General features: G+C 38.1%; 1 protein-coding gene and 1 pseudogene across 1 annotated transcript in view; one reads left to right on the top strand and one right to left on the bottom strand.

Annotated features, from left to right (window-relative positions):
- The window catches only part of LOC103595279 (nuclear receptor subfamily 6 group A member 1-like), a gene marked incomplete at both ends in the record, with an annotated part of 201,517 nt that overhangs the window by 135,084 nt on the left and 44,263 nt on the right, over positions 1-22,170 (top strand). The window lies entirely within an intron of this gene.
- LOC103595278 lies at positions 8,479-8,860 on the bottom strand (annotated as a pseudogene).

Here is a 22,170-nt window from a genome sequence, read left to right as displayed (position 1 = left end):
AGTTTTAATCCATTATGGTCTGAGAAAATACACGGGATAATTCCAATTTTTTTGAATTTGGTGAGACTTGATTTGTGTCCTAATATGTGATCTATCCTGGAGAATGATCCATGTGCTGATGAGAAGAATGAATATTCTGAGGTTGTTGGATGGAATGTTCTGTAGATGGGGAAGAAGATATAACAACTATACTTCCATGAAGTTGTTACAACAAGCAAACGGAAAGGACATTCTTGGGAGGGAGGGGAGAGAGGGAGGAGGGAGGGAGGTGTCGGTGATGGGCCATAATAATCATATACAGTGTATATTGACAAAATAAAAAAAAAAAAAAAAAAAAAAACATCTATATACCAGGAACCAAGCTTGTCTGATATATATTTTCACTTACTTTATACCTCACAATAACCATAAAAGGTAAGGGATGGTATCCCCATTTTATATGAGCAAACTGAAACTCCAAGAAATTTAGTAACTTGCCCAAGGGTCAAAAGTATGAAATAGTAGAGCATGAATCAGAACCCAGGTCTGTCTGATCTCATAATCCATACTCTTTCCCCTATAGTAGGTAGCCTTCACTGGTTTTAAGACGCTGATTTGGGGAACTGGAATGAATAACTTCAGGAAGGTGTAGTAATTCTAAATATAATTTTTGAGGAGCTTAATTCTACGTGTTATACTGTAAAATAGAATTAACATATTCAGGTACTTCAAAGAGGTTGTGGAAAAGTAGAATTAAAAGATAATACAAATCTTTCCAGGAACTTTTTGAAGACCCTTCTTATAGATGTGTGTTTATAAATGGTCATTTTGATCTAGAACTGTCATTTTGCAGGTTCTGTTCCTTTCATGTGAATGACAAAAATTTGGAAAACATGGTTTACTACTTTAGCATCTCAAAACGTTCATTTGGAAAAGGTTCCTTTGGATCCCCATACCAGCCAGCCGCCAAAAGAGAAAAAAGAAAAGGCTCTTGCCTTCTGTTCACAAAATGTTCACAATTTAACAAATTTGGAGGGAAAAAGTCAATATCATTGGAGATTAACTTCTACGTTGTGCCAGTGACTATTTTAGAAAAACCACGATAGTGATTTAGAATTTAGCAGGCATGAATTTATTGTTCTTCAGATTGGAAAGACTAAGAAGCTAGAACTATGTTATAGAGTTTATCCAGTATACACAGAACGATGTGTTAAGACAACAGGAAGAAACCATTCTATTCTCCCAGGAAATTGAGGAAGTTAGAAGAAGCAGGACACCTCAAGAAAGTAAGAAGCCTAACAGATAATCCCTTGATAGCTTTGGGAAATAGCCTTGAAAGAGGAAAAAACATTCAAAACTTGGAGTCAGGTTCTCGTTCTGCCCACGTGGACATTTGACTCCCATCTTCTGAGCCTCAGTTTCTTCACTGGTATTTCTTCACAATGGAAATAATGATGCCTTTTCACAGAGTTATTCTGAAGTTATGGTCATAAGTGGGTTTATTTTTAAATGATCAAAGTGAATGAATATGTTTTGAAACTGCTTGAATTGCAGCATTTTACCAGTGACATAATTCCAACAATAATTATACTTAAATAACCTGTTGTCACACTTTGTTGCAGGAAGATAACTTCTCGTTATACAGCTGTTTTCTACTTGGCCTTTTTTAATGTAGTTAAAACTGAATTTAATTGGCCTAAAAGCAAACAATTCTTATTCATTACTGATCATTCTGCAGATTCATACCCTTGCCTAGTAGGCTCTGCATTACAGTTGAAAATGCAGAATTAGTTTCCTTTTTTATCTGTTTTCATTTGTGGCAGGAGGAATGTGAATTAAGGATGGATCCTGAAAGGCCATCTGAGATGGGAAAAGGGAAGCATTGCAGGAGACAGAGGCCTCTTTGGCCTGGCTTTGGTTTGACTTGTCACTTGTACCTGAGGTGGTCAGCATGGAGAGGATGTGCTGTTAATTAACATTAAAAACAGAGGCCAAACAGGTTCCCTCCACTCCACTCGACACACACATCATTTTTTCCCCCATCTACATTTAGTTCACTGGGACCACTGTACTTTCTGTTGCTTTCCTTAAAAAAAATTGTCTCACTCTTGTTTGCTAAGATGTTGCTCTTTATGTCCAAAGTTTCACTAGAGTGGAACTGCTCAGTTTGTCATCCTCCTGAAAATCCATCAGCCTGTGGATTTCTAAAGCCTGCTGTGGCCCAGTGCTTCTTTTCTGCCTTTTGAGTTTTTTGCCATCCTGTATCCAGGAGTGAGCGGAGGATGGGAAAGCGGTTCATCACCCCCACTTTTTCTATCTTTTTTCTTTTTTTTTTTAAATAAGGGTAGAGATTATTTAATAGCTGTCCTGTGGTCAGAGATGGGCCACTGGAGTCAGATCTGGGTTCTGATTCTGGCTCTACCACATTCCAGTTGTGTGACCTAGTCCAAAACATTTCATCTCTCAGAGCTCAGTTTTGTCTTTTGCAGAAATGGAAATGTAGTCTTTGTCAGGTGCTAAATGTTGAATGAAATGAAACATCTAGTTTAGTGCTTAGTACTTGGGAAGTGCTCAATAAATATGTTCTTTTCTTCCAGAAGCATTTTAATAATAGGACATTAATTCGTGCACTTATCCAACAGTAACCTCCTATAAGGATATCTCAATAATCCTTTGTCTTTAAGCTCCATTTTATTATTGCAAAAAGCTTTTTAATTTTTAAGTTCCATGCATCTGGCCTAAAAGTGACTTCTGGGAACAAATAAATTTGTAAGTCAGAATCTGTCATGCTGGAGCAAAAAGAGCTATGGAAGATGGACCTCTGGATTTATTTTATCCATGGTGTTTCTGTCCCTTATTATTAGAGTATAGGATGATCATTGTGAATTCTAAGCAAAACTAGATCATAGATGTATTGGTCAGTGTTCTACAGAGAAACAGAACCAATACGATATGTGAATGGATGGATAGAGATTTGTTAAAGGAATTCACTCACATAATTATGGGGGCTGACGAATCCAAAGTCTGCAGGGTGGATGAGCAGGTTGAAGACCTTGGAGAGCCAGTGCTGCAGTTAGACTGAAGACCGAAGGCCTGCAGCTAGATACCCAGGAGAGCTGATGTGCCAGTTTGAGTCTAAAAGTATTCTACTGGAGAGTGCTCTCTTGCATGAGGGAAGCTGGTCTTTTTGTTCTATTCAGGCCTTCAACTGATTGAATGAGGCCTACCCACATTATGGAAGGCAATCTGCTTTGCTCAAAGTCCTCTGATTTAAATGTTAATCTCATTTGAAAACACCCTCCCAGACACAGCCAGAATAATGTTTGACCAAATATTGAATGAGGCCTACCCACATTATGGAAGGCAATCTGCTTTGCTCAAAGTCCTCTGATTTAAACGTTAATCTCATTTGAAAACACCCTCCCAGACACAGCCAGAATAATGTTTGACCAAATACCTGGACACTCTGTGGCCCAGCCAAGTTGACACATAAAATTAACTGTCACACTAGATTTAATGAAGAATGTGCTGTATTTAATGAAAAACACAAGACCTAGAGATTCTTGTAACATTGGACATCATTTTTATACCTCATAATAATAATAATAATAATAATAATAATAATAATAATAATAATAATAATAATAATAATAATAATAATAATAATAATAATAATAATAATAATAATAATAATAATAATAATAATAATAATAATAATAATAATAATAATAATAATAATAATAATAATAATATTTTTATACCTCTTAATAATAATAATAATAATAATAATAATAATAATAATAATAATAATATGTGACTGTATTTTTATACCTCTTAATAATAATAATAATAATAATAATAATAATAATAATAATAATAATAATAATAATATGTGACTGTAGTTCTTTCCAAAGTATTTTCACATACATTATCTCAACTGATCTTCACAGCAGCTCTTGTGAGGTTAATAGAGATATAACCCCATTTGTCCAAAGATGATACTAAGACCCAGATTAGTAGATTTGCTCAAGGTCTCACAACTAATGAATGGCAGAACTATGACTTGCCCAGGTCCCATAACTTTAAGGCCAGGCATTTCCCCTTGTCCATGCTCTCTGTGGTATCAGGGGAATTCTGGAAATAGTTTTGAGTGCCCTGTGGCTTTTCTTCTTGGGACTGGTATTATATTCTTCCTTACAACAATTTTATGATAGAAAGGTAACCAAATATATATTGGCAGAACCTAAAGATTTTGTTTTCAGATGACTCTAATGATGCCCTGAGGTTGAAAGGAAGAAAAAAAAGGCAAGTTAACAGCAGAAAGAATAATGTCAAAAAGTAATTAGAGCAGGACAAATGGATTGTGCTGCCATATTCGAGGCTGTTATTTCTGTAGGCAGTGAGGAGGAAGGGCACTGATGCAATGTGACAGATCTGGAGCAAAACCCAGGGCACTGACTGAACTGCAGAGATTCAACCAATGGTTAGGCTTAAATCACAGGGTTTGACTCAATAATATTTGATATCTTGAAGAGTTATTTCATGTTTTTTGGAGACACTAATTGTTTCAGAGGACCTATTTTCTTGATTTCAGCTTTTGGGAAATAGCCTCATGGTCCTTTGAAGATTCTTAGTGTGTCCTAGGATAACTCCCATCCCAGCATTCTGTCCCTGCACACCCCCAGGCTGGGCAGGGACATGATGCCAATAGGGATTTTGGAAGAGAAGATATCTAATGTAAAACTAATTGGGGTGGCTGGATATTCCCTGTTTAGAGAGAGAATAAAATAGAAAAGGAATATCATCAGTATTCAGCTTGGTATCAGAAAGTTGATGTAGGGCCGGCCCCGTGGCACACTCGGGAGAGTGCGGCTCTGGGAGTGCAGTGACGCTCCCGCCGTGGGTTCGGATCCTATATGGGACTGGCCAGTGCACTCACTGGCTGAGCGCGGTGCGGGTGACACCAAGCCAAGGGTTGCGATCCCCTTACCGGTCACAAAAAAAAAAAAAAAAAAAAAAAAAAAAAAGAAAGTTGATGTAAAGATCAGAAGATAAGTCTGCCACCATGTACAAGAAAACTGCCACAGCCCTTAACAAAAACAGAACTTCTGTCATTTGCCTGTAAGGAAGTCTTCACAAGGGGAAGAATAGATTGACTCTCCAGTAAGTCACCATACCCTTGATGTCTTACTAATTGCTGCCATCTGTGTGGCATGGTAGTTAATAGCTTGTGCCTTAGTACTCAGACATTCCTGGATTTATATTCTAGCTCTGCTCTTTACTAGCTGTTTGACCTTGGACAACTTACCTAACCTCTCAGTTTTTTAAAATCTCTAAAATGGGAATAATAAACTTGCTTCTAGACTTCTTATGAGATTGCAGTGAGGTGATACACATAAAGCATTTAGCACTGGTGCCAGGCACAAATTAAGAGCCCAATAAAAAATAGTATGGGGGAGGGGAGGAGGCTTACATTGCCTGTTTGGTAGACTTGGTGTAGACATTGGTGGGGAGTTAGACAGCCATTCTTCTTTAACACTCTAGTCTAAGCAGAGATAAATGTTTTTTCCCTCAGTTCCCCAAAGTACAACTGAGGTAGAGCTAGAATGGTTAAACCAGGCTTTCCTTACTTATTACTCAGGGAATAGGAAGGAGAAATTAAGATAGAATATTATGGTTCTAAATAATTGGACTCACAAGGTATAGATCATCTGTTTTTCTCTGAAAGGAATCACCTTTTCTTCCTAGTTTTTGTTTGAACTGTCCCTCACTGCCACCAACCCTCTGACAACTCACAGCTGATCAAAGATCAAGTCTTGACACCTTGCCATCATATCCCTACCTTTCTTCAAGTCACTTCATTTTGACATATCTTTTTCCTTTCTTGTCATGCCACAACCTCTGCAGAAGGCTGGCTGATAAGGGGGACAAAGAGAATCCTGCCATCCCATATAGAAACAGACCTCTTATTTGGCACACTGCCAAGGGAAACATTTCTGAACCTTTAGAAGTATTCTCTGCCTGATGCTGGGTTCTTAGCCCCCTTATTATGATTCTGTTGTTTTATTACATTGTAAGTCTTCTGAGGGAGCCCAACAACCATGAGTTTATGGACTATTTTCCAAGGTTCATTTCTCTATGCATAAACCATTTAAAAACTGAACCAACTTGTACATTGTGCCCTGCTTATGCAGTATCTACAACTCTATGAGAAGTTCACACCCCCACCCCGCCAAAGCCAGAGTTGAGCTCAGTTTCCTGCTTTTTTCTTAGGTTATCTAGTGCTTTTCTTGGTCTACCCAGAGCTCCAAAACCCTCTTTGTTTGTGGCTTCTGACTTTTTCCTGATAGCCTATACCTTCTGTAGGTACCCAGATCCTGAGAAATATAGTATCAGGGGTAGAGACAGAAATCTCAAATATATTATAGCAGTCCATGATTTGTAATTTGTTGAAATTGTTTTTTCCAGTTTACCAGTTATTTCTAAGGCCTTTCTTCTCAGAGAATGTAATTAGATAAAGTCATCTTAATTGCATGTCAAGATTTGGCACAAAGTATTTCAGTTAATAGTTCAAGAGCCCTGATCTTTTCAGCAGTGATCAACAGAAAATGCGTAGGAAACTTTGCTGTTTTGCTTGTCTAAACCTATTTTCCCATCTAGAAAATGGTAGCAAGGAAAATCAACCACATTGTTAACCCAGTGTAGTGTGAAAGACACAAGATTTTACACACAAAACCAATTCTTTCCTGCTGCAGTTCTCTAAACCTAGTCAATGTAGACTAGAGAAAGCTATGGGAAAATATTGGTTACTTATGCCAGCCTTTTGTAGTTTTCTTAGTTGCTTGCCTGGTACGGGGGAGGCCTGTGGAGACTGCAGATGCAGGTAGCCTTTTGTACTTTTTAGCAAAATGCTGGTCCCAAATTAACCATCTTCCCTCCCTTACCAACTGCCCCCCCAATTTCTAAATGGCTTGTTGCTTGAATTTTATCTTTTGTCATTGCTCTCCAGTATTTCTGTACAAAATGAAATACAGGATGCATTTAGAAGATGTTCAAATTAAGCTTTCTTTTTTTAAGTTTACAATTATTTTTCATAGAAGTAAGAAGCGTTTATTTAATCCTCACTCTGTGATGAGCATTTTAGGAGCTACTGAGAGGGACATTTCTTCTTGCTTCTGGGAATTCGTGTATATCCATAATGATCTTACTTTTAGCCAGACTGTATACGGGAGAAAAAGCATCTTTTATGTCAAATATCTTTTTTTTTTTTTCCTTTTTGTCTTTTTTCGTGACCGGCAACGGATCGCAACCCTCAGTGTCGCGCCCGTACCGGACCGGGACCGGCCACGGGATCGCAACCCTCGGTGTTGCTCCTGCGCCTCGCTCAGCCAGTGAGCGGGAACTGGTCTGTATGTGGGATCCGAACCCTCGGGCAGGAGCGCCGCCGCGCTTCCCAAGCGGCGCACTGCTACAGTGCGCCACCGGGCCGGCCCCTATGTCAAATATCTTAAGTGCACATTTATTCAAAAAGTTAAAAGAATTTTTAAATATAGCAGTATACTTTGAGGGGAAAAGCCACTTTCTGTTAGTATATAGTTACAGTGTGATCACTGGTGATTACTCCTGGAATCTTGCAGTCTTGGCACATTTTTACTGCCATGTTTATTGATTTAGTTGTGTTTTGGAGTTGGGCTCTGGCTGCTTTACTTACTAGCAGTAGCTCTGGGCTAGTCTGAACATTGTTTTCCTTTTCTCTCCAAAGAGCGTGGTCCTTACTCTAATTCACATGATGCTTGCAAAGATCAAATAGGGTAATGCAAGGACAAAGCGTGTATGAGCATAAAATAAAGTGTGGCTTGTAAGGATATATCTTTTTTTTACCTTGTTTTAACAATTTTTTTGTGCCATATTTTACATATCATACAAGGGTACTTCAAAAAGCTCATGGAAAAATAGAATTAAAAGATATACCAATCTTTCCATGAAGTTTCGAAGTACCCTTGTATAATTCACTCTGATTGTACAATTCAGTGTTTAGTAAATTTACCAGGTTGTATAACCATTACCGATCGGTTTTATTTTATTTTTTTATAAGATCCACTGACGTTTTATTTTTTAAAATGATTACATATTAGCTTTCTTTAAATCTGAGTTCACTCAAATTTGTCAGTATAATATCATTTATCTTTACTGACTATAATTGCCAAGTTGTAAGAACAATTATAACCATATTAATGCTTGACAGAATTCTGAAGTTGGATAATACCTGGATATTGGGCGGTGTCCAATTAAAATATCAGCATAGCTTTCATTCATCAAAGAAAATATTTTATTCAAGTTCCCAGAACAAACTGAGAACTAATGTTAGGTTTGAATTTAAGAAAAGAGGCCAAGTTAAAATACGAAAGCAAATAGTTTTCACTTGTTGGGAGCTAAAATCAGTGTATACATTCTAATCGAACATTGGTCCCATGTGGCATTTTTCAAGTTTTTAAAAGTCTACCAGACCAGACTCTTCACTGCTTTCCCTGCTCTTGCTGCTTTTGCTGCTTTTGCTTTGCTTTTTCCTTTTCCTTTCTCTCATTTTGCCTTCAGCCTTTTTCTTGGCCTCTGGTTCATCCATACTGGTACTCTCCATGCTGGTCTAAAATATCAGTCTCAGTTTTGTGTCATCTTCTTCGTCTTTCACCACACATTGCATTTTCTCTTGGCAATGTTTGGGTTCCACCACAGTTCCTATTTCTTGAACATCTTTCATTAAAACATCACTGTATATTTTGAGAATACTTTTAAGTCTGCTGAGTTCTTTGGGGGCATTCTTTTTTTTTTTCTTTTCAGCACACATCTTCCCTTTCCACTTACTCCGTAAGCTGTTAGCCATGTTTTACCTGAGAAACACACAAGTGCACGTGCCGCCACAAGATCACGCTGACCCTGAACTTCTGCTTTCCAGCTACCAATCTGTTTTAGAACATTTTCATCATTCCAATAAGAACCTTCGTGCCCCTTTACTGTTAATTCTCATTCCTATCCTCAGATCCAGGCAATTCCTAATCTACTACTGTCTCTGTAGATTTGCTTTTTCTGGACATGTCATATAAATGGAATCATATAATATGTGTCTTCTTTCACTTAGCATGATGGTTCTGAGGCTTGTCCGTGTCATAACATACTTGTATATGAGTAATATGAGTAGTCTATTCCTTTTTTATTGCTGAATAGTGTTCCACTGTATAGACACATTTTGTCTATCTGTTCACTAGTTGATGGGCATTTGGGTTGTTTTCAGTTTTTGACTATTATGAATAATGCTGTGAACATTCAAATGTAAGTCATTGTGTGGACATATGTTTTCATTTCTCTTGGGTACAGGGATATATCTTTTAATTATAAGAGTACTACATGCTTGATCTGAAAAGTTCTTTATCTATGGAAGTATAAAACTTGGTAAATCAAAGTCTCCTCCCTAATTCTATCCAGAGGTGGTGATATTAGTAATAATAATTATCATCATCATCTGAGTTTTCTAAGCATTTGCTATATGGTAGATACTATGTTGCCTTATATACATATATATATATATATATATATATATATATATATTTAATTCAATTCAATTGTTTCTTATACATGTATATGAAATAATTGAGTTTTCATAATAATTCTTTGAAGATGATACTTTTTCCCCCAATTTTATTATGAATGAGGAAACTGAAGTTGGAGGATTATGTGTAGAGTCACACTTGTGGTAAGTGGCAGAGCCGAAATCTGAACCTGAGCAGTGTGTATGTTCTTCCAGACTTTTCAAAATATGCAGTATTTTTAAAAATAAAAATTATACTGGGCCAACCCCATGGCGCACTCGGGAGAGTGCGGCGCTGGGAGCGCAGCAGCGCTCCTGCTGTGGGTTCGGATCCTATATAGGGATGGCCGGTGCGCTCACTGGCTGAGCGCGGTGTGGCCGGTCACAAAAAAGACAATAAATAAATAAATAAATAAAAATTATACTTATTTTGTAGCTTGCTTTATTTCACTTAATTTGTCTTACAGATTTTTCCATCATATATCCATCTTATTATTTTTAATGGTTGCATAGATGAATATGCCAGGATTTGTTTAATTCATCTGTTGTTAGAGGACTTTGAGTTGTTTTTATTTGTTCTCTGTTATGAATGGAGCTGTAGTGAATGTTTTCATATAATACTTTGCTTTTTTTTTTTTTTTTTTCCTTTTTGTCTTTTTTCGTGACCGGCAATGGATCGCAACCCTCAGTGTCGCGCTCGCACCAGACCGGGACCGGCAACAGGATCGCAACCCTCAGTGTTGCTCCCGCACCTCGCTCGGCCAGTGAGCGGCTGGTCTGCATGTGGGATCCGAACCCCCGGCGGGAGCGCCACTGCGCTCCCAAGCGGCGCACTGTAGCAGTGCGCCACCGGGCCGGCCCCATACTTTGCTTTTGATATTAGTTTTGTAGCACAAAATTCTAGAAGAGGAATTTCCAGGTGAAAGGGTTTAGACATTTGAAATCTTGGTGCTGTTAAATTCCTCTCCCTTCCAAATGGTGGTAAATAACTACCTCCACCCCCACTCCTACCCCCATTAACCCTGGAATCAGGGTGTAAGAGAGCCTATTTTTCCACTCTCAATGATGCTGTATTATTTTCATAATATGGGCTGTGATATATAGGTCATAGAAATGTTCCAGAGAGAAGTTAGCATTATCAGAGACAGTGATGAACAACTGTTAAATTAACAGTACTTTCCAGCCTTTTGATAGGTAAGGATGTGCTATTTCTGTATGCTCTCAAGAGCCAAAATATTGGGAGTAGCTCACATTTTAGTTCAGATTAATTTAGGATTACTCATTTGGTTGATCTAAAATAAATCAAGACATTTCCACTGTTCTTTCCTATTTCTTAAACCTGTAACCTACCTGCTCTGGATTCGTGCTTACCTTTCACCTCATGGCTGCCTACAGTATCCCTGCCTTGCCGCCAGCTCAGTTTAAAGTGAAGCCAAAAAGAGGGAATGAGAATTTACACATCTGTGATGGATAAGTGTGCTTGCCCTTTTCATTTAACAGAAACTGCCAAAATGAGGCCAACAGCCTAGTGCCTCCTTTTAGTCTCCCCAGGGGTAGGGCTCCAGTCATTTCCATTGCAGGCAAGATCTAAGTTGATAAAGGCTTGGCATGGTCCCTTTGGCCAGTATAGCAGTATACACACCTGTTTAAGGGAAGGGAAGGTTTCCCATCATAATGCCTGTAAAGGAATCAAGGACACAGAGTGTTAGATGTTGCTAGTTGTGTATGATCCCAGTTGTCCTGCAGAAGCCATGGTCTGCCATACCTCCCAATCTTGGGACCCCTTATTAGTATGCTCTGTGGATTAGATGCAAGTCTGATCATCCCTTTCCTCTCCACTCCCCAGACTGGGTGTGTGCATCCTGAGGCCCTGTTATTCTGGGGTGATGCTGCCCTCTACTGGTGGGCTGTAAGACACCCACAGCAGTTTGGATGTGTCTGATCATTGAGGGAATTGACAAACTCTATGGAGCCAGAATCATAAAGCTTTTCTATAGTCTCCAACTTTTTGAAAAAAGCCCTAAGACGTTTTGCAATGAAAATGATTCGGCAAACATTAGAAAAGATACAAATAAACAGTTTTTTTTATTGTAGCATTGTCTGTAGTGGCAAAAGAATAATACCTAGCTATTACTAATAACACCTTGGTAGTCCAGCACTAGTTAATTGTGTTTCCACGCATGGGAATGCCTTCCAGCTGCTAAAACTGGCTATGTAAAAGACAAGAATGAAAATGTGAATATTTGTCACAAAACAAAACCAGGCAGAATATACCAATTGCAGGTATGGAAGACATATCTTATGTAGGATAGAGGCTAACTTGGAATCTTCAAAACTAGTTGTCAAAGCTGAGATGATTTCCTTTGATGTTAATGTTGTTAGCAAACAATAGGGAAGGAGGAACTGGCTGAATGACTGACTGACTGACAGTCTTACTAAAATCTAGAATGAGTCTTTCAAAGTGTCCAGGCAAGGTCTAAAAGTCTGGTTTCTTATCTTAATCGTCTTGGCTACTCTTCTATTGATGAGTATTTAGGTTTCCTCTGGCTTCTAAAAATTGTAACAGATGAACATCATCCTTATACATATATCTTTGTGAACATCTGCAAATATTTCTGTAAAATGGAGAGAAGGGGAACTTCGGGTCAAAGGGTGTGTGCCGCTTAAATTTTGATAGATACTGTAAACTGTTTTCAAGCTGTACATTAACCACTAGCATTGTATGAGCATCCCCATTTCCTTAAATCTTCTTCAACACTGAAATATTCTCAGTATTTTCCCCCCAATTTAATGGATGAAAAATCGTTTTAAAGGTTGTTTTATTTTGAGTTTTTATTAGCGACCTTTTCATCATTATCCATACTAATCATATTAGGACATCTTTGCCTGATCATATTCTTTGTCCATTGGGGAGTTTGCTTATCTTTTTCTTACTGATTTGTAGGAACTCTTTATGTTTTATAAATACTAATAGTTGAGTGTATAAGTATGGTAAATATATTTGGGGGTATTTGCCTTTCAGAAGTTGGGCTTTCATATATAGATGCAAATCTGATCATATTTGCCTTAGGGATGTCTGTGTTTCATTTTATGCTTAGAGAGACACCCCCTCACCCCCAGTAGTAAAATATACTGTATATTCTTTTATTTTTTCTTCTAATAGTTTTCTAGTTTAATTTTTTTGTGTATTTGACTAGTTTTTTTTAATATCTGAGGAAATTTCTGTTTAATAGCTGTCAACAATATTATGGCAAAAGAAAAAAGAATGAATTTTAATTCCGAAATATTCTAAAAACCGAAGCAGTATACCCTTGTGGTCATGATTACTTGGGGTTGTAACTTGGGACCAGGCTGCCATCTTCCTCTCCCTGCCTCCCCATTTAGGTTTGTCCTTTCCTTTACTATCTTTTTAAAAAATCCCAGTTATTTTTACTAACAATAATAACTGTGTGGCACTTATGGCACTTATATTTATAAGATGTTTTCACAAACATTCTAATTTGTTCCACAGAACACTTCTGAGTTAGGACAATTGGTAACAAGTGAAGAAACTAAGATTGCACAGGTAATAAGTGGCAGAGATTTTCTGGCTCCAGACATTCTATCTACTGCTATTTTTAGTTTTCTCAATTCCAAGAACATATGAATGTTGACCTATAATCATTCTTCTATTGTTCATCTCTTTGGAATAGACTTGTGGCTCAGCACCTGCTTACGGAGTTTAGCATCCTTCTGGAAAAAAAAATGCAAAAAACCTTTATTATGTTTCACAAGTGTTTGTTAGGTGCTTTGTGAGGGAATGGAGAAAGTTAGAAAGTTGGGATAATTAGGACTATGAAGTAGTTGAAATAAATATATGTTGTTCTGATTTAGTAGCCTCTTCTAGTTTCCTGTGCCTAGTCTCTATAGAATTTACCATGTACACATTTGGGAATTTAAAAGTGCTATATGGCTCTTTACTAGACTGGAATTTCACTTCCAGTTCTATACCTGGCTCCCATTTTAGAACTTCATATATATATGCCTGCCTTGGTTGCCTCTCAGAGGTCTGTCAGGTCATTTTTTGCTGAGTGTTAGTTTTCAAATCATCATGACTCTTGTAGTGAAGTCCTTACGGTAAAAAGTGCCCCCCCCCCCTTTTTGCTCTATCTATCTTTTTAATAAGGGCATTATAATGATGAAACTGCGTTCTATGCAATTTATAATGTCTTAGCCTGGAAGTTTAGCAATTTCTTTTCTTTTTCTGCATTCATCTGAGAATTCTCAGTGTTACATAATAAAGGATCTAAGCTCTCTCCAATTTTGTGTTAACTGGATCTGAACAGAGACATTCAAAGTGTATTTGTGTGAAAAATGAATTTCACCAGGACTGAGTAAACACCGTTAAAAGGGCAATACCAGACTTTGAATCCACAGTTCCATCATTAGAATCAAAAGGGCAAGTAAGATTGTGAAGAGCTGTTTTCTAGGAATAAGCTCACAAGGATTGCCTTAATGCATTTGAGTGTCTGTTGCAAAGAAGACATGGTGAATGGGAAGGTCTGTTCTGGGCAGAGTTGTAGAGGCTTGAAAGGCATCCAAGCAAGTGAAAATTTCAATGTGGTGGCCAATTTACTGAGGAAGGGTTATGATGATGTTATCTTTATAGTCATTTTTGTGCTAAGCTAATTTGCAAAGAGGATTTCTGCTTATAGCAGTGGATTTTGTTCATGTCAAGATAAGCCTGAGGCAAATTTTTTTTTTTTTTAGGATCTACTCTCTCAACCCGTTGGACTTGCCTTTCTGGCTCCTGCTGACTTTATCCATCTCTCATCCCACAAAGCAACCATCCCCACCTGTCTTAGATTCTATCATTTATGGATTGAATATGGCAAGTAGCTAATCTGATAAACCAATCAGTGCTTTTAGGAGAATACCCTAGGGCCAGGTGTTGGGAGATAATATGAATGCTAATCAAGATCTTCAGGAAATAAATTCTCTAACCTTGAAAGTTTTCCATTCTGGCTGGTGGGAACAAGTACTGTTCTTGGCCTTGTGTGAGCCCCAGATATTTTTCTCTCTACTCCTTTCGGGTGGTTCTTTCCCCTGCCTTGGGTAATTTTCTCTTATACATGCACTGATCATTCCTCAGCAGATCTTGGTCTTGCTGTCTCTGGGTAGCCCTCTCCCTTCTTAGCCCTCTGCCCTGTGAACTCCAGTTACCCTGACTTCCTCAACTACCAGCTCCTAATCCTCCACTCTGGGAGACTATTGGTCTTTACTTGGGCTCTCCTTTCCTGTGCTCCAGCCTGGAAACTTTGTAGGCCGTTGGGTGGGGTACTAGCAGGGCTTACCATGTTTGTTTCTCCTCTCTTAGGAATCACTATCCTTTGCAACATGAAATTCAGTACCTGAAAATTGTTGTTTTATATACTTTGGTTCCGTAGTTGCCCCAGTCAGGAAGCTAAATCTGGTCCCCATTACTCCATCTTGGCCAGAGGTGCATAAGTCCACTTGCAAACTTTTATATACTTTTACATATACTTATGTTTTCATAAAAAGGATCAAACTGATCTTTCTTTTTTTTTTTTTTTTTTTTTTCTTTTTTGACCAGTAAGGGGATCGTAACCCTCGGCACGATGTGGTCTGCACCACGCTCAGCCCGTGAGCGCACCGGCCATCCCTATATAGGATCCGAACCCACGGCCTCGGCGCTTCCGCACTCTCCCGACTGAGCCACGGGGCTGGCCCAAACTGATCTTTATTTTTTCATTAGCAATACGTTATGGAGTTCTTTACATGCCAATACATAAAAGATACTTCATTCTTTGTAATACCTATGTGTATTATATAGATTTATTAGCCACCCTGTATTTATTACAAAATTTGTTTTGAGCTTTTAAAAATTTATTTAGCTGCTATATACAGTACTACATTGAATGTCTTCTCACTCCCACACAAGTATTTCTGTAGGATACATAGCTAGAAGTGGAATTGCTGGGTTAAATATTACATGCATTTTAAAGGATGGCCGTGGTTTTAATAAATGCCAAAAATGACCTCTCAAAATATTTCAGTTTATATAATGATTGTGTATTGGACAATGCTAAGAAAAATCCCCCAAACTACTATTTTGCGTTGACACTGATAAGACATTGGGGGAGTTTACCTTTTTCGTATTACAAGAATTTTAATTGAAATTGAATAGTTTTTAAGGGTATGATTTCTTGGCAGGCAGATTCTTAGATTAATGTGATTTGCCACTGGCTCATCTGCTAACCCAGTTTAAGTAACTTAGAACAGAGGAGTATCTGTAAGGTTACTTTGCATATTGTACAGATGTAAGCTTTCTCTTTCCACATATCTGGTACTATTTCCTTTGGCTGTAACACCATTTAAGTTCTGCAAAGATGCTTAGATGTCTGTTCAAGCAGTGTTATCAAGAAGAGGTGCTTGGACAAATTTCAATAAAAAATTTCCTGCAAGTCAATGATCTCTCCTCAAGCCTAGCTAGACCTGGTTTTCCAGGCTTTCCACACTGGTTTGTCCTCATACAGCTGAGCCCATGATGAGTTCTAGGAGGGTCTACATAAATCATGCCTTTTGTCCCAAATGAAGATCAGCTTCCAGGAATCTAGGTGGACTCTGAGAGTGAGGGGCAGAAGAGAAGAGTGCTTCCTTTCTTACTTGACATCTGGTTTTCATTTGGAAACCTTATCAAAAAGCAAAAGGCTCTGAGATACAATGAGCTGAGCAGTTTAGCTGCACACCTCAGCTATCACTTCGTCTGGGAAGCCCTTCTAAACTTTCCTTTTGATCTGTCAAATAATCAAATGTATATTAGGCACCAAGAACACAGTGGTGAGCTGCTCCCGCCACAGCTGAGACAAGCACCTCTTCTCTGAGCACATCTTGTATTTTGCCCCTCTTCTAAGATATATTTCATTGTCTCTCCCACTGGCTTGAGCTTCTCAGGGACAAGATCTTGACTCAGAATAGGAATTGCTCAATGTTGACCTGTTCTGAATGCTGAATTTTTTGTCTGTAATTCTGGAGCAAAGAAAGGAGTGTGGTCTTTGATGGCTACTCTGAGAGATTCTGCCCCACAGATATCTGAGCAAGCATTCTGTCTCACTAATGGGCCTGAGGACAAAGATTCGTATGGAGGACCTGACTCACTATGCCTGGGAGCAAGGAAAATAGTAACTATTGCTAGGTTTGCTGGGCCCATGATAGGTATTTAGTAATGTGGTAAGTATTTTATATACATTTTTTACCAAAATGGCCTGATCCCAATTTTTTGTAAGGGAAATGAGGCCCAGAGAGCTGAAGAAACTTACTGTTTCTTACCAACGGACCCTGAACATGTTTAACTCCAAAGCCCACCATACCTGCATCCCCTTTCCCCACAGTAAGTTTGGAGGAAGGCTGAACTACTGAATGGGTCAGGAAGAAGATTCTGTACTTCTAGGTGATATTTTAAAATAGCACTCTAACCTGAGATTCAGAAAGGAAAAGTTATTTGGAGTCAAAAGCACATCTCCCTTCAGCTTGGTATTGGTCACTTTGAAATGTCCAGTTAGAGTTAAAATAATCTCTCCAACATTCTCCCCCACAAAAGGTTTTGCAAGAGTTTTTCTGTTTGTTTTCAGCTCTTTATCTAGCTTGCTTATGAATTATATGTCCTCCACTCCCCTACAGAGTGGTTAGTGTCCTGAGTCAGCTGCTGTCATCAGCAAGGTTAACCGGCGGGAGCGCCGCCGCGCTTCCCAAGCGGTGCACTATCCAGTGCGCCACCGGGCCGGCCTGTCATAAATGTTTTTGAGATATTGAAAAATTTGAGGTAACTCAAATGTCTAGCAAAAAAGTATTGTTTAAATTATGCAACATTTATTAATAGAATACTTTGCTGCTGTTAAATATAATCTTTACAAATAATTATTAAAGATATTATATAATACATATGTAATATATTGTACAATATATTGTATTAAAGATTATATAATATTAAAAATAATTTAGTATTTAATAACATTGACGAATATGCTGAATGAAAATTCAGAATGTGCATAGAGAAAACTATGCACAATATATTCCAATTTTATAAAAAAATAATAGGTATATACACACACAGAAAAAAAAGACGGGAGGAAATACACCAAAATGTAACTGTTACTAGCAGTTCTATCTAGATAGTGGGATTAAAATTGTTTTTTTCTTCTTTATATTTTTATGTTTCCTGCTTTTTTCCCCTACTGAACGTGTATTATTTTATAAGAAGAAAAGAAATTTTATTCTAAGTAATATTAACTATAAGTTTATTGAGAATTTACTGTCTGCCAGGCATTGTATTGAACATTTTTTTTATAAGATTATCTCTTTCAGTTCTCACAGAGACTCTATGGGGTAGGTAATACTAACAACTTGCTTTACAGATGAGGAAATTAAGACCAAACTTACGCAGTTTACCTAAAGTCACATAGCTAGTCGATTTGCAGGATACAAAATTTGAATCTAGATTTAACCCTATAATTTGTTTGCTTAACCTCTCCTTTGTTTTATCTTCCTGTAAAAGAAATAAAGATAGTCCTGTGAGTGAGAGAATGAGGGCTGAATTCTAGTTCCAGGATGTCCAGGAACAGCATGGAAGGTTTATTTTCCCTTGTACTGGAGTATGTATCCCAATCTCTGATATCTCTGTTCCCTTTACTCAACATGTTTAAAGGTCAAGCTGCCAAAAATCTGAGTTCCAAAGCTCTGGGATGGATAATATTTCAGCATTCAATGGAGAGGAAGGTGAGTGAATATACACAGAAAAGCAGTAGGTACTAGAAAAGAGGGCAAGGAAGCAGTGGTAGGTTGACCCTGTTGATAGAAGGTGCCCAAAGCCTTTGGAGTCAGACAGGATGCCATAGGGGTAGTGAGGGTAAACCCGGTGGTCCTGGAGTTCGCTAAATTCTCTCACTGAAATGTGAGCAAAACATGTTGTTAAGGATAATTTTAGTTGCTTTGAGCTATGTACTCACTCTTATTTAATCAATAACTCTGGGGAGTAACTCTTCCCATTTAACAGATATAGAAACAGAGCTCAGAGAATTGAGGTGCCTTGCCCCAAGTTTACAAAATTAGTGCATGTTATGTAGTTGGTATTTGATTCCAAGTTTGTCTGACTCTAAAGCATGTAATTTCAGGCTACCTCTTATTTTAGTTAGCTGTTTCTGTAGAATTTTGGGTTTCTTTTTTAAATTCATCAGACATGAATAAAGTACCCATTTGTGTTAGATTCTATGGTAGGTGCCAGAGGTGAATCAGACCTTGTCCCTTATTCTTGGAATACTCATATAGCCACGGGCAGACAGGCACACAAAGGGATGAAACATGGGAATTCATGGGATTGGAAACTTTAGGGCAAGGAAGAATTGGGGAAGATTTTTTTAAAGGATGTAATGCCTGAATTAGCTGAGAATTAAATAATTCATGGAAACTAGCCAGGCAGTAAGAACAGTACATGCAAAGGCACAATAAGGAAACTGCAAATAGCACTATTTATTGAGAGCATTGGGAATATTAAAGGGAGAGTTTGGCAAAAGGCTCAATCAGTAAAGCCCTTGTGAGCTTGGGAAGGTGCTTTATTCTGAAGGCAGTGAAAGCAGGAGTGTCACTGTTTTATTTGTTTTAGAAAGCAGCCGGGTGGAGAACAGATTGGGCGGAATGGTGTGAAGGAAAAAAATAGGAGCTAGCAAGACATACCTATAAGGAAGCTATTGAAATAAGCCAGATGGGAGGTAATGGGGGCCAAGACAAGGAGAGTGGAGATGGAAACAGATGGATTCAGGAGGATTTGTTTGTTTTAGTTTTTATAGAACAATCATAGAAGTGTATAAAGTAGTGTAATGAGCCGTTGTGCTCAGCTTCAACAACCATCTTCCAGTGGCTAATCCTGTTCCACCCATACTTCCACCCACTTCTATGTAATTCCCCTTCTATGTAATTTTGAAGCAAACCTTAGGTATCATATTTCATTTGTTAATATTCCATAAGTATCTCTAAAAGATTTTTTTTTTTTTTTTTTTTTAAAGATGACCGGAAAGGGGATCTTAACCCTTGATTTGGTGTTGTCAGCACCACACTCAGCCATTGAGCAAACTGGCCATCCCTATATGGGATCTGAACCCGGGGCCTCGGTGTTATCAACACCACACTCTCCCGAGTGAGCCACGGGCCAGCCCTAAAAGATTTTTTTTTAATCTATAGATTTCTTTTCTGGGATCTGAACCCGGGGCCTCGGTGTTATCAACACCACACTCTCCCGAGTGAGCCACGGGCCGGCCCTAAAAGATTTTTTTTTAATCTATAGATTTCTTTTCCATATTTTTCCTTCTAATTTAATTTTAGGAATTGGATGGTTTGTATTGTATTTACTACAGCCCAGATTTTACTGATTGCATCACTGTGATATAGGTGAACATGTTCCTCTGAACTTTGTAGTTCATTTATTTTAGAAGATGGCTCTAGAGGCTTGATCAACTTCAAGCCTTCAGATTCAACATTTTTGGTAAAGACTATTTCATGTGGGTGTTGAGTTCTTCTATCAGCAGATATATGCTGTCTTGTTCTCTCTTTTTGTAATGTTAGCAGCTATTGATGATCAATATCTAGGATCTATTATTTCATAGTAATATTCTAATTCTAGTATTTCTTGTTCATTAATTAGCTGGAATGCTTCCATAAAGAGACATTTTTCATATGGAATAATTCATCTAGGAAAGGCAGGGTAAATACTTGATACTTCCCTTTATTTAATAATTTATAAAATAATGTGTTGGTTTCCTAGCATTCTTCAGTGGTAACAAATTAATTTTTTCAGTGACATTATTAACTCATGGATTTAGAAATTTGTGTTTTAGTTGTAATTATTTTTTTTAAGGATGCTGAAATTGTTCCATCTTTGGTTAGTGATACTTCTTCAGAGTGGCTGATTCAGCAGATTTTTAGGGGGTAGAAAAGACGGGATTTATGACAGGTTGAATGTGGATGAGGTTGAAGGGGAGAAAGGAGTCAAGGAAAGAGTCCCAGGATTTTGGCTTGGGTGGTTGATGCCATTCACTGAACAGGGAGCCGAGAAAGAGGAACAGGTTTTAAAGGGAAGTTGTCTGGACATGTCTGAGGTGCTTATGATAGATATATCTAGGTGGAGATGGCCCAGAAGACAGTTGGATATGAGGATACAAGGCTCAGAAGAGCAGCCTGTGACTCCAGGACCCAGGGTAGTGCTCAGTTGCTATGTGTAGTTGACTCAGATTGTGATTTTGTATGTTATATTTTGTTTGATTAAAAATCAATCCTTTTGCTAGCTGGAGCCAGTTTCTACCCCAGAGAAGACTACCAAGCCCCCATTGCTTTTCCTTTTCCTTCTTCCTATTCTTAGAGAGTCAGGTTCAATCTCTAGTAGAGTAGGAAGGATAGAGTTGGTTACAGGTAGGATTGCCACTTGGCTGGTTTGCAACGGGTCCTGTTGGTTTTCAGATTTATTATACCCAATCCCTCAATTAGAGGAGAATTCTGTGTATGGGTATGACTTACTAGAGTGGGAACTGGGGGTAGGAGAACTGGTTTTGGCTTTGCAGGAACGGCATATGGCAGTCTTTTTGTGAATTTTTGTTTTGTATTCCTGAAGGATTGTCTTTCCCTTTCCAATGCTCCTGCTCTCTGAAGCAATTTCTTTCCTTTCTTCTGTCAACAAGCATTCATTGATCACCTGCTTTATGTCAAGCACTGGGGATATGGTGGTCAGCAAAAATATGGGGCACAGTCCTTGCCTTCATATAGCTTGGAACCTAGTGGGAGGTGTATGTGTTGTATATGTTAATCAGAAGCTCACCAGCAACATGTGATTTCACACTAATACAGGAGCCCAGCAAAAAGGACATTGGTCAGGAATCTTTAATTACCAGTGTTGTGACTTCATTGTTGGAAGATTTAGTGTCAGGTAGGCTTACAAATCAGAAAATGTGTATATAACACAGGGCCTGACACATAGGAGAGATTGTCTAGGGGGGGAAACGTCCTGCGAGGTGAGATGAAAAAGAAAATGTGAAAAGTCAAATATGAAGTTTAAGAAGTTAAACAAAAGCACTGTACCCCATCCACACAACATATGTACCAAGAGTCTTCTAGTTTTTAACATATTACAAATGCATACAATATATGCTAAACCCAAGAGTGGACCCTGGGATTACTAAGTCTTGACTCTTTGGGGTACACTTAGATTAATAAAAATATTAGGTGATATGTATTGTTGTGGTATACAAGGATACTTCAAAATTTGTGGAAATATGGAATTAAAAGATAATGTGAATCGTTCCGTGAACTTTCTGAAATACACTTGTGTTTTAGGGATCCAGGCAGCATGGGTAGGGGGTATGATTTGATTCTGTCTGATTTGAGAGCTGGGAGAATAGTCTTAGCATATTTCACAGAAGAGGTGGTAAAATTTTAAAAGAAAAAGGAGAATGGTAACTCACTGAGAAGCTTATGTAAGTAGTAAAGCTTAGTTTGGTCTTGTATTCTTTAAAAAAAATTATGCCCAGAATTTTAATTATCGTAATTACCATCCCAATCAAATAGGA

The sequence above is a fragment of the Galeopterus variegatus genome, unplaced genomic scaffold, assembly GCF_000696425.1.
Source record: "Galeopterus variegatus unplaced genomic scaffold, G_variegatus-3.0.2 Scaffold1732, whole genome shotgun sequence".
NCBI lineage: Eukaryota > Metazoa > Chordata > Mammalia > Dermoptera > Cynocephalidae > Galeopterus > Galeopterus variegatus.
The sequence above is the reverse complement of the archived record's forward strand: the minus strand, read 5'-3'. Positions and strand labels throughout refer to the sequence as shown.